This window comes from Culex pipiens, chromosome 3 (genome assembly GCF_016801865.2).
Source record: "Culex pipiens pallens isolate TS chromosome 3, TS_CPP_V2, whole genome shotgun sequence".
NCBI classification, from domain to species: domain Eukaryota; kingdom Metazoa; phylum Arthropoda; class Insecta; order Diptera; family Culicidae; genus Culex; species Culex pipiens.
This window is the reverse complement of record NC_068939.1, coordinates 86,411,429-86,424,380: the sequence shown is the minus strand read 5'-3', so window position 1 is coordinate 86,424,380 and position 12,952 is coordinate 86,411,429. Positions and strand designations below refer to the sequence as shown.

The window sequence follows — 12,952 nt, the reverse complement described above, 5'->3', positions numbered from 1 at the left end:
CAACTTTGACGTTGATTTTTACAATACTCTGCAAATGCTCTTTATTGCTATTCTAAAACATATTCTCAAGCTTCAAAAATTTATAACATCATAGAAGAGATCTTCAAGACTGTAATAAAGTGAACTTAAACTTATTTGCTCTCGTTGATGATAAAAAAGATTTGTCGAAGAAAAACCAGTTTTGAATTTTATTTCGTGAAATCCATTTAATCTTTTCGAAATTAATTCACAAATGGCCGATGAACTTAAGCTTACACCGATAGTTATATTATAATAACCAAATAAATATAACTGTGACTTTACGCAGCCATTTTTATCGTAAAATTCTTGCCATAAAAATTTCACTGATCAATTTTCTTAGATGCCTCGAAAAAATATGCATCGAAGGTATGAATCTTTCAAAATTACTATGATTTGTAATTTTTAATAACGAAGTTGACTTTATAGCTGTCGGCCACCATTGCTAGTACCAACCACTAGTGTCTTCCTTTTTATCTACAAGGACTTCGCCGCCCTGGGCTCCTAAGTGTATGAAAGTATGGCACGGAGCGACGGCGCCGAATACCCATATTTACACAAAGAATTTTAGAGCGCCCGCCGCGGGATTCGAACCGGTAACCGGTGTAATTTTTAATGGAACAATTAATTCTACATCAGCAGAAAAATCAACATGGCTTCCGTTTTTGGGCGTTTTTTTTTCATGTTAATATGGCTGATCTCATCAAATCTATTCTCTCTTACTCAAAGCAGTTATTAGAGCTATGTTTCTTGAGAAGCTCTTGTTCAAGATTAAGTAAGAACATATAGACTGCAGTAAGCTTTAATGCGGTTTTATCGCAGAGTAAAACGCGTAGTATTGCGACCGTAGCGCATGCACATATTTGTTTGCAGGAGGTAGATCCGAAAAAGATTTTTGGAAATGCTTTTTTGTCGTTGGATTAAAACAATGGCGTTAATTATTTTTCAAATCTTTTTATTTATTCATTGAAGGCCGCGACTTTTGAAGAAAACACTGATCTCAATGTAAGGACGGGTACTGGACACGGATTCACCGGCAGGTTGGTGTTTTGCTCGCACCTTATTCGACAGCCTTGACGAGAGCCTTGGCCACTTCAACGGCAATTCAGCCTCGGCGCGTTCCACATCAGTAGAGGCCGACGAAAGTTTGCCCTAGGCGCCGGACAGGAGCTCGCGGCACGCACCGGCATCCAGATCCTCAACCGGGTGGGCTTCTTCGGCCAGCATCTGTCGAAAAAAAATCACAGGGAAAAAAAAGTTGAAATAACGAACATTTTTAGTCACAGTAATCAACACGATGGTTTAAAAACACTAGCACTCCGCGGGACATTTTTCTCCATTCTCAAAACGCCTAATTCTGGTCCGGATGCGTCGTGCCGATTTTGCGTGTCGGAGAGGCCACTAAACTGACTGACTGTACGAATATTCAGTGATTTGACAGATCAAGTTCAAAGACTCTTGAATTATGCTTTCATAAAACGGAGAAGTTTTAGTTCAGTTTTAAGGCAGTTTTGGCAAAGTAAAATGGTCTTAAAAATAACCTCTCTGGGATAACTTCAAGTCAAACAACGAAGAGTGGCACAAAACTATGTGTCATGGTTCTAAAGTGCTCTTGAAGGTACTTTTAAGAGATTTCTATCGTAAATCTTTAAAGTTTTGTTCAATATCATCACAACACCGAGTAGCAAATTTTAAATCTTTTATAAAACCTGCTAAGAAGTAGAAGCATTTTGCTTGTTACTTGGGCAATAAAGTTTGAACATCTTATATATGATTTTAACAAGAAAAACTACGACTATCAAAGTCACCCCTGAATTTAAGCTAAAAAATTTTAATGTTACTATTTTATTCAAAAAACTTCATTATCCCGGTACGACAATCGAACTCACGACCTCTGGAATGGAAGCCCAGCCCGCCACTAGTCGAAACCCATCCCCTACCGGTCAGTATTCCCAGTGAGCATATTTACTCTTTTAAGGGACCTGACTCTTGCCGAGCCAGACCTGACTTTGCCGAGCCAGACAGGAATCGAACCCATCACCTTCCGCTTACAAGGCGAAACCCGTAACCTCACGGCCACGGAAGCTCGGAACGGAAGCTTTTTCTAAACACTATTCAATAAACTTTTTTCCCAAATAGTGCATGGACATTGTGTGGCCTACCCCAGTACATGTTTTGAAAACAATAATTTGGAGACAAACCTTACCTGTTGGAAAATATTCCAAAAACAAATTGAAATCCTATCAAAGTCACCCCAGTTTACGGTAGCTAAAGCATCGTCAACGACCTATAATGGTGAAGCTGCCTGGTTGAGCACTAGATATCGTACTATCACCCCACTTGCAGCCAGCAGCGGGGCTTTTGTCAGTTTGACCAGCAAAATTAGTTTTCCATAAATAACATTTCCAAACACACGCGGCGGCCGCGGAAATGAAATTAGATTTGCCGGAACTTGACGATGGCGGTGGTGGTGTGTGTGCGTTTTGTTTTTCTCTCCGATGAAAATTGGCAAGAGCGCCATTTCGGGCGTCCTCGCTGGTTAAATCAAGATTACATTTGAATATTCAAATTAAGGGGAGGCCGATGAAATTTTATGTTTATCTGAAATCGAATGACTATCAACGGTGGGATGGACAGCTCCTGTTGGGCGTGTTTTTGGAAAAGTGGATTTGTTTGAATGTTTTTTTATCATAAATTGTCACACTAATTTTAACTGGATTTGTATCGATAACAAATTAGAACATGATCTCGTCCTTTTTATTAAACTTCGTTTTGTGTAAAACACGGCTTCTGAACGCTTACTATAAACATATACTTAAATTGTAAGTCAAAAATATCTAAGTGATAAATATTACTCGTTTCTACTGCACTATGCCAGAAATTTATTAATTTTTCAAACTCACTCAAGAATGTTGCTTCACCTGGTCGTATTATTCTTCACGAAACCAGAACATTCATTCTAGACAACAAAGAACGAAGAACTTTCTACAAATTCTAAGCTTCCAGAAAGACATTAATAATCTCAGGTTGTACGACCGTGTCCCGTTCAACGTAGTCCCACCCACTCTCTTGCGCGGTATCATTGTCTTGATCAACTCCAGCAACTCCTCATCGGTACAAGTTGAAAAAGTCCAACAAACTCTGTCCTTTCCCGAAAGGTTGAACGAGCGCACAGCCGAAACCGAAAACCAACAATCATTTTTCATTTTTAATTAATGTTTGTATCAAAAAATGACGCAAAACTTTTCTACCCGAAAGCTCCCGATAACCTTGCCCTCCTTCCCTTTTTTTGGGAAAGGAATAATTGGAAGCTGAGCGCCAAAGGATCATTATTTTTGCTCACGTGGCACTTCCAACGATAATATACCTACACAATACATGCACACACACTCGTTTATTTATTTCACATTTTTCACGAGGCACTTTTCTCGCCCCTGAACGTTTTTGCTCACTTGAATTAAGTGAGTCTGTGTGAAATATGTGATACAGATGATGTCTGAATAATTCGACTCAATAATTTAATTAAGAAACTTCAGAATCAGAAAAAGAGGTCCAACAATCGAGTCTTTCCTGTACATAGAAAAAAAAATCAAAGGTTAAACAAATGGTGTGGAACGCAATGGCACATCGTAAAGTGCAAAGGTCACCCACCCACAATTGGATTAATTCCGCTCACAAGTGAGACTTTATTTCAAGCGGTCTCGGGCGGGAGTAGCAGATGTGATGACGCACGAAGGAGAGACACCATGAAATCCTTTAAATTTATGGTTATTCTTGTTTGATTTAATGTTTCGGATAAGGGCCCGCATAAACGAGAACCTTAAAAAAACTTTTTGTTAAATGGTTTACTCACCATTTCAGAGATCGTAACCACTATTTGAAAAATGGTAGGAAAACCTTAAAAATACCATATCGGAAATGGTACCCTACCATTTTTCATAAAGTTCGACCATCTGAATTGAGGGTGGTTAGCAACGGTAACCTTAAAAATCCCCGAACAACGTTTCGTCAAATTACCATTTGTGTAATGGTAAAAATAAAGTAAATTTTCGCTAAAAAGCGACCTTTTTCTCTCGGTTTTTAATGTTTGAGAAATGGTTTTGAAATAGTATTTTAAGGTTGTTCGCACAATTTTTAACCTTGCTGCTACTATTTTAGAAATGGTTCGTAAATGGGTTTTAAGAGTTTTTCTTGCTATTTTTACCTAGCGCTACTATTCTGGAAATAGTTTTCATATGGTTATTTAAGATTTATCCTACATTTTTTCCCAGTTTCACTATTTCAGAAATAGTTTTCAAATGGTAAATATAAGTTTATCATACAAATTTACTACTTTTTGAGAAATTGTTTTGAAATAGTTTTTAAAAGTTTTTCTTACATTTTTTTACCTACCTTTTTTTTACAGAATTGTTCACTTTTTGACGGATGGTGCACAGCAATAATATTTGAACTTTAGCGGCCTCAATTATTGTTGAATGTTGATTCTGTTTAGTTGATCATACTGCCAAAATCGTCCAAAGCTGAAAAAGTAAGAAGAAAAAAATCACAAAGTATCAAGTTGAATATAATATTCAAATATCATATGTACTTATCTGATGATTCAGATTGATTGATGCCAATCGTTTGTTCGCTTGGTCGCATCCTCGGCGGAACAATATTGTCGGCCGGCTGCCGGCAAGATCTCTTGATTACCGCTCGAATTCTCCAGCACCAGCTGTTCCGTTTTTATCAAGTTCTCCACGGCGCTGAAATGATCAACAAGAAAAATATAAACAAAGTATCTGGTAAATTAAATGATTTGTTTGAAAATTATACCTGCGCACAAAACGTAAACAACGACCAGCCGCACAAACGTTTCACTTCAGACTGTTTTTGCCTGCGCTGCGCTTGCCTGCGCGAAAGCAGGTAACGAAGCGTAGCGAGAGAAGAGAAAAGAGAGAACGCGCAAGGCAAATATTATTTTGCGTTGAATATAAAATATTGATAAATTGATTTAGAAATTTAATGCAAAAGAGATTCTGCATTCAAAAGAAGGCAAGCCCTAACTTTTTTTGAAGATTGTGTTTCCTTTGATGGTTGGTGTAGATTATGCGAAACAAAGAATAACTTTCGCAGAGGATCTGAAACTTAATTTCGCCGGGATAAAATGCCCTATTTGTTTAACATATCACACTACACCTCCACATCACCGATTCCGTTGATGCTAGAGAACGGAACCGTAATTCCGCTGGTCAATCTAACTGACCTGACACTGTGAAGATCGACGTGCGATGGTAGAGAGCGGTCCAAACGAATTTACTAACTTCCGCTCGTCACACTCGAGACATTCGTCGCTGACCTAGCGGAGAGTTGAAATCGACATCGGCATAGGTGCCACGACACCAGTGATTCCGTCCAACCAGTCTAGAAACACTATTTTGTTCAAGCCATAATGTGTTAACATTGTGGAGCAAAACTGCTAGCTCCACGGCGGCCAAAACCCCAACGCTGCCATAGTGATACGATCACTCACCAAAACACCGCGAATCAAAACCCGTCGAATTTCGCTCTAGTTCACCCACCACGAGGCGAAGTTGGAACATATGAAGCACAAACCGCCGGCACAAGAGTGGCTGGTGAAGATACCAGCAGAACGAAATCGCCGAGCAGCTGCCGGTCATCAGCAAGGTCAAGGAGGAGAACGCAGCCTCCACCGCAAACGAAGGGTCATCGAAATAGAGAGTCCCAACCAAAATTATCAACTGAGTTGACATGGAAGCGTTGGTTTTGGCAAAAAAAAGGAATGTACCTTTAAAATGTCTAATCCTCTCCTCTTCTGTTGCTTGACCATTCTTGGTAGCGCTAAAAAGTCCTTCTGGAGCTTGCGGTGATCGCCGATTAAAATAGACAGCATCGACAGGGCGCTTGGGCAGCGTTCGATTTCGATGTTGGTATGATCTTCACGGTGAAAAGCGCTGCCTTGGCCACTCGTCCACCACGAACAGTTTGATGCAGACTTAAGGAAGAGAAAGAGAAAAGTAACATGACAATCCTGACTACTTTCTCAAAGTTCAAATATGTGTCACTTACTATCGATCCCGCTCGACGGCCTCCTCTAATCTTCGGTTCATCTCGAAAAAACGAAACTATTGGCACTACGCCCCCCGGGGCATGGCCTTCCTCTAACGTGGGATTTCTGCTCCAGCGCCTCTGACGAGACAGCAGAAAACGGGACCGACGTTTTACTTCACCATCCGATAGAAGCTCAGTGGATAAGGCGGGAATCGAACCCGCGTCTCATAGCATCATCGGGATCGGCAGCCGAAGCCGCTACCCCTGCGCCACGAGACCCCCCCGGTTCATCTCCTGTGCCTTGAAAAGTGGCCGAAATTCTACGAGCTGATCTTTGTTACGTCGTCGCTTCAGTGACTTTGCGCCAGCCGACGAAGACGCTTGATCGTGCACCACTGCTTGACCATTGTTGAGCATCAGATCGGATCGCAGATCGTCCCGGTTGCAGAAGCGGTCGACGAGATCCTGGTCGGAGGCTGATTTTCACACCTCTCCCACCGCCTTCTGTTGCTAGATCAACATTTCGCCGTGTACAGTTTCTTCTGAGCAGGTCGTTTGCGCATTTGCGACGGCGAAGAAGTCGCTGGTTTTTGCGCTCCCGCTTGAGCAGGTTCGGGTCGAGGTACTTGTTGAGCTGCTTCCGCCGGACGTGCCGCGCCTCGATCTTCATGCCGTCGCGTGTCGTCTCGAGGACCTTGATGTGCACCTGAAAGAAAACAACTCGGTTAGAGACGCGTTTTTTTGGCTGTAGAATCGATCAACGCAATGCATGTTTGTGCACGGCATCGGTAAAGTTCTGGATGCTTTCGGTCAGGTCCACGTTCAGGTCCCTGACCGCTCTGACCCCATGAACCAGAGCGAGCAGAGTGTTGTCTGCGCCCTCGCCGCCGTCGTCCTTTTGGTTTTACTCCTGCTGCTCGAAGCACTTCGGGTTGACGTGGGCCAGGTTGATGTGCAGGATTCGCTCCAGGTTCTGGATTAGGTAGCGGATCTTGGACTCCTCGAGGTGGTCGTCGGTGTTGTTCGAGGTCACCAGCAGTACGATAAAGTAGCGATACTTGAAGAAGAAGCTCGGCGCCTCAAACAGCTTGTCCCAGCCAGCCTTGCCGAGCATGATTTCGTCCGTGATCTGCATGCCGCTGTTGAACTCGTTCAGCATGACCTTCCGCGTCGAGCTAGACACGTGGAAGGTCGAGTTTTGCTGCGGATATGCCGGCGTGATGATCGACATCAGCTGGAACCGGTCCTGCACGTTCACCCGCGAATCCCACACTTGAAAGCCCAGATTCACGGTGTCCGGCCGCTTCAGGAACACCGGCTGGGGCCACTTCCAGCGCAAAAACACCAGAAAGAACTTGTGTACCTGCGTGGCCGCGACGACATTCGGGAGCTGACACGTCCTGGCCACCAGCATACCCCACGACACACCTCCAAAGTAACCCAAAGAGTTGGAGTAGATTCCATGCTCTGAAAACAGAAAAAACAGTGAAAAGAAGAAAACCCTAATATTAACAAAAACCCTAAAAGATACCAACCAAAGCTCAACTTACTCTTCGCCCACAGCTTGATCGAACGCAGCGCCAGCCGAAAGTTGTCAATGTTGGGCACCGGCCGTAGGATCTCGTCGGTGGCGCGGCACCCGTTCAGACTGCGCACCAACTTGGGGTCCAGATTCTTCAGCAGCATATCTTCGCGCAGGTCAAAGTTGTCCGGAATCTCCTTCAGCGCCAACCGCGCAAACAGCAAATCAATCTTGATGCCGTCAAAGTTCATGTTGATGACCGGCACAAGCGCCTCCTCGACGGCGCGGCACCCCGTTACCTCGGGCTGTTTCTTCAGCAGCTCGAAGAACGACCCAAAGTAGTCCTGCCGTTCGATGTTGCGCGGCGCCACGCACAACGCGTCAATATTTCGACGCCAACATTTCAAAAAGCATCATGTACAAACCATGCGTTTTGAGAAAAACGCATTTGAATGTTGAGCATCCATTTTCAATTACCATTTTTATATAAAAGCAAAATAAGATGTTCTAATGATAACAAACGATGAAAAACGTTGCTTTTGTTGATACTTGATCATCCATATTCAATAAAACATTATTTCCGTAATTTTATTTGAGAAAAACAAACATAACTTCTTTTGAAACCACCAACGTCGATATCACCCTGCTGTCACTGAGGGGGGCGCTTTGTTATGATTCGTTTTTCTTCGCCGAATGTACATGTCGCTTTTTTCATGTTGCTTTTTTTTCGTCACGAGGTTTATGTAGCCTTTTGTTTGACAGTTTGACAGGGCTATATAAACAGGGACTGCTGATGGCCGAGATTTTGTTTATGTTACTTTATTTAAAATCATGATTAAACAGACTTTACTGAAGTAACTTTTGCTCATTTTTGGTGGAGAGGTAGCTTATTAGAAGTACTTTCAGAATATACAATAACCCAGAAAGTGTTAAAATGTACATGATGCCTTTTGAAATGTTACCGTCGATTTGTCCCCTTGTGGTTAACGCTCAGCCGGTACGACCCAAAAGTGTAGATCTTCCCGCCGAGCTTCTCGGCCAGCACTTCCGGCATGTTCTTCGAGATGGACACATTGCGCACCCACTGCTTGACCAGCGTGTTCAGCTTGGACAGAATCTCCATCCGGTGGTTCAGCTTGGACTCGTCCTCAAACACGTTGTACGGCTCGAGCGCCTTCTGCAGCTCCACCGTCTTGGTGTGGTCTTCCGTCTTCGGTTCCGCCAAACTGATGGCCGACGTCATGCCCATCAGTTTCGTTGCTGCCAGCCGATGCTGCTGCTGCGGCCGCCGCGTGCTCAACGGAAAAAAAACTTTGACGGCACAGGGAAAGTAAAAAATCAAAACAAACATTCCTCCTCCAACGCAAGGCTGTATATCATAGGTAGAAAGCCATGCCTCCAACGAACGTTGCACCAAATGCAACACCAAGTTGACAGTGTCATTTTGGATTTGAACTTGATTTTGAGTACCTCCAGCTGACAGTGTACTAATTATTCAGTTCAACTGCGATTACATTTTTTTGGTAAACGTAGTTGAACTGAAAAAATCGTATGAAAAAGTGCGAAACGCATTAGCAATGTGCGATTTTCAGTTACAGTGTACACCTACCAAAATAAAATGTGGTAATCTCCGGCAATCGAGAAATTAATAGTGAGAGTGTGTGCAACATGGAGTTAAACTTTCTGTGCAGTTGCTGTGAAGGTTCCCATGGCACTTCGAAAAGTTTAACTCCATGTTGCACGCACACACTCTCACTTTTAATTTCTCGATAGAGCTTTATGACGTTTCGCGTACACACACTAGCGCACCATTTGATTTTGCTGGCCGGACAAAATTTAACCTCAATCTTTTTCGTGTACGTACACGCAATACATGCGCACGTAGATAACTCTATTCCTCAAAATGATCAACTCACATTTTGCGTGTATCGCCCCGTTTTGACAATTCTCCCCTCCTTCGCAAACGCCCTCCCAGTCACGGCTTTCTAGCAGGATTCTGGAAGAGTTCTCATTCTAACAGCATTCTAGCAGAAATGTTCCACTATTCTTACAGGAGTCTGGCAGAACCAGCTGTGCTAGACTATTTCGTGACTGGGCTCGCGCTGATTCATCTGTCAATCTGTGTCCTGTCACCTGTGAGCAACCGGCGCAACCGAAACAAAAAACAAAAAATTCTTCGTCGCAAGTCCTGTTAAAAAAGTGCTGTTTTAGTGAATTTCTGCTTAAAAACTGGCTGAAAGATGGTCGAATCGGTGGCAGACGAGTGCAAGAACCCGTTGGACGGCACGCCGCAGAACATGCTGGACATGTTCGCTGCGGGCGATCGGAGCAGAATCTCCAAACTGATTCGGAATTTAGAGGGGGCCAAGCTGACCGAGGACCTGGTGGAGGAGGCGTACCAGAACTGCTAGCCAAATACTAGGAGAAGCTGCACCTGCTACACGGATGTTTGGAGGAGCTGTATTCTGGGGTAAACTTCTTTATGGGAAATCGGGAGAGGCTGATGACGCACCGGGCGACTAAATATCTACCAGAATTTCCAAAAACAGATTCTGCTTTTTTTGAGTTTTTTTTTATAGAACATTAAAAAAAAACGAACACTCAAATGTTGGGCTTCGTATTGGGTTATTTGAAGAACTTGAAGAACTGAGAGCGGCGGATCATTTGCCTGATGTAGCTTTCGATGCTGGTGTTTAATCGGTTCGATTTTAGTTGGCTGGATGAGAATAAAGGGGATCAACCACGATTGATCGGATTTGCAAGGAAAGTTGTCGCAGGGTGGACAGATGTACGCCGTTAGCGGATTTTAATGCGTCGATTGTTCTAATCCGGTTTATTTGGGCTATTGCTTTGATTGGACCATTTTTGCATCATGGTAGATCCAAACATAGGGCCGCTGTCGCATGCGTTTTAAAGCACGGCGAACGGATTGCTTCCATTTGTGGAGGGTCTGGCCGAATGGGTACTCCACCTGGATTAAGAAAAGATTGGCAGGGACCAAGAATTAGCCTGGTTTTACTTCCACCGCGCATTGTCAAATGGCCCCATTCGAAATAATTCAGGTTTTTGATTGTGTGATTGGGTCCGCTTAAGGAAAATCTCGTGGAAAAGCTCGTGCAAATTCGAGATTCTTCAAATGATAGAAACGATTTTCAAAGAAAGTGCTCCCGTATTGTTAACATCACTTTATTTTTTTGCTTGAGGGGCGCCGAAATGAGGAAGGGAGGGGGGGGGGGCTACGGGACATTTTGCCTCCCCTCCCCTTCCCCCAATCATGTTTACCCTTGACGAGAAAGGCTGCCCTCCACAAACAAAAAAAAACGGAAAAACCTTATTACGTTTCGAGGCTCAACTTTTATTCAAAATAATAAAGCTAGAGTAAAAAAAAGCTTCATTAGAAAATAAACCTTTTTGAAAGCAAAATTTCGAACGGTTATTTAATATTTATATATGGTACTCGCGTATCGAAGTTGATCATTTCAACTTTAAAATAACGTTTTGATTTAGGATAACCATTTCAGTAACCATCCTCAAATAGTTTTTCAAAGTCATTCAGAAAAAAAATCACCATTGCCAACTTTTTAAAAACCTTAACAAAAATGGTAACTATTTGACAAATAATCATCCAAGTCCGCCAGTTGAACCATTTGAATTTTAAAATTACCTTATGATTTAGGGTAACCATTTCAGAAAACATCCAGAAATAGTTGTTCAAAGTTATCATGAAAATTGTTGACCATTATGAACATTAAAATAACTCTATTACGTATGGTAACCATTTAACAAATAGTTATCGAGGTCCGCCAAATAACATTATTACAAATGGTGACCATATTTCATAAGGTTTTTTTAAGTTCCACACTGCAATCGATATAGTTTTCGTTTATCCGGGGGGATTCAACTTTCCGAGGAAGACTGCAACAAAAGATACACCTTATTTAACAAACTTTGAACATAATTTCAAGAGCTATTAGGCGGTTTCAATATTGTAAAAACTTTGAATCTTTTGAAGGTTTTTTTTATTGCGAAACAGTCCAAGTTGTTCAACGTAATCTAAGTTTCTTGAGTCCCTTAAAAAATTGAGTCATATTTTAGATAATATCTAGTTAAGGACAAATTTATTATAAATAAGCTAAACAAACAATGTACAAAGATTACAAAGAGCATCGAAAAAAATGTTTCATCTAATGTTGTTCAATTACAGCTCATAATAAAAGTTTTCAGCATAAATCGAGTGATAGCTCTAAAGAAAATTTAACAAAATAAGTTACTTAAATTCTAAAAATAGCAAATTGTATGGAGTTACGAGCGAGTGCAAATCATATGATAATTTTCAAACAGATGTCCGCTGCACTGCGTGGATGCAAAACCAAGACCCAGCAGATTGAAGTGCTGACCTCGTTCGTCATCCAATATGGATCGTAGGTCCCTCAAGCTGCTGAATTGGAACGCTTGCTCCATTAGGAGGAAAACTTTAGAGCTGGTGGATTTTCTTCGCGAGAAGGAGATCGACGTAGCTGCCATCACGGAAACTCATCTGAAGCCCGGTGAAAAAGTTTATCTGCAAAACTACAAGATCGCGACGCAGCTCAATAGGACCACCTCTGGAGGAGGAGGTGTGCTTGTCGCTGTTCATCGTGATCTCAAGCCACGCAGGCTGCCACACATCAAGCTGGACATCATCGAGGCCGTTGGAGTGGAAATTCCCACTTCGGTTGGCCCAGTACTCTTCATTGCTGCATACTGCCCACGTCAGGTGAATTCCAGAGATGGTTCAGCAGCAAAACTGAAGGGCGATATCCAGAAGCTGACACGGCGGAGCGCAAAGTACATCATTGCTGGTGACCTCAACGCGAAGCATGAAGTTTGGGGCAACAGCAGGAGGAATCGGAACGGAGTGATTCTGCACAACGATCTGCAAAACGGATACTACAACGTTGTGAGTCCGGATCGTCCAACGAGGGTGGCTCGGTCTGGGAATCACTCAATCATCGACTTCTTCATTACCAATATGGCTGAGAACGTGGCTCATCCTGAGGTGTTTGAAGAGTTGAGTTCTGATCACTATCCGGTGGTTGTGGAGGTTGGAGCTTCCGTTACTCCGCAGCGGCAACCAACCCGGAAAGATTACCACAACGTTGACTGGCAGCAGTTTCAGCAAGTGGTCGACAGCAACATCGACTATGATCAACACCCGGAAACTTCTGCCGATATTGATCGTTCGCTGGAGGTGATCCAGCAGGCTATCAACCAAGCAGAGGCTGCCAACGTTCGGGAGGTTCCTGTTAATTTTAAGGTAACTGATATTGACGTAGATACTAAACACTTGATTAGACTTAGGAATGTTTATAGGAGACAATA

General features: G+C 42.8%; 1 protein-coding gene and 1 pseudogene across 6 annotated transcripts in view; both read right to left on the bottom strand.

The window, feature by feature from the left end:
• Positions 1–12,952, bottom strand: part of LOC120420149 (cyclic nucleotide-gated channel rod photoreceptor subunit alpha) — a 354,470-nt gene that overhangs the window by 172,501 nt on the left and 169,017 nt on the right. The gene's annotated exons all lie outside the window — the stretch shown is intronic.
• LOC120420150 (poly(A) polymerase type 3-like) lies at positions 5,761–8,877 on the bottom strand (annotated as a pseudogene).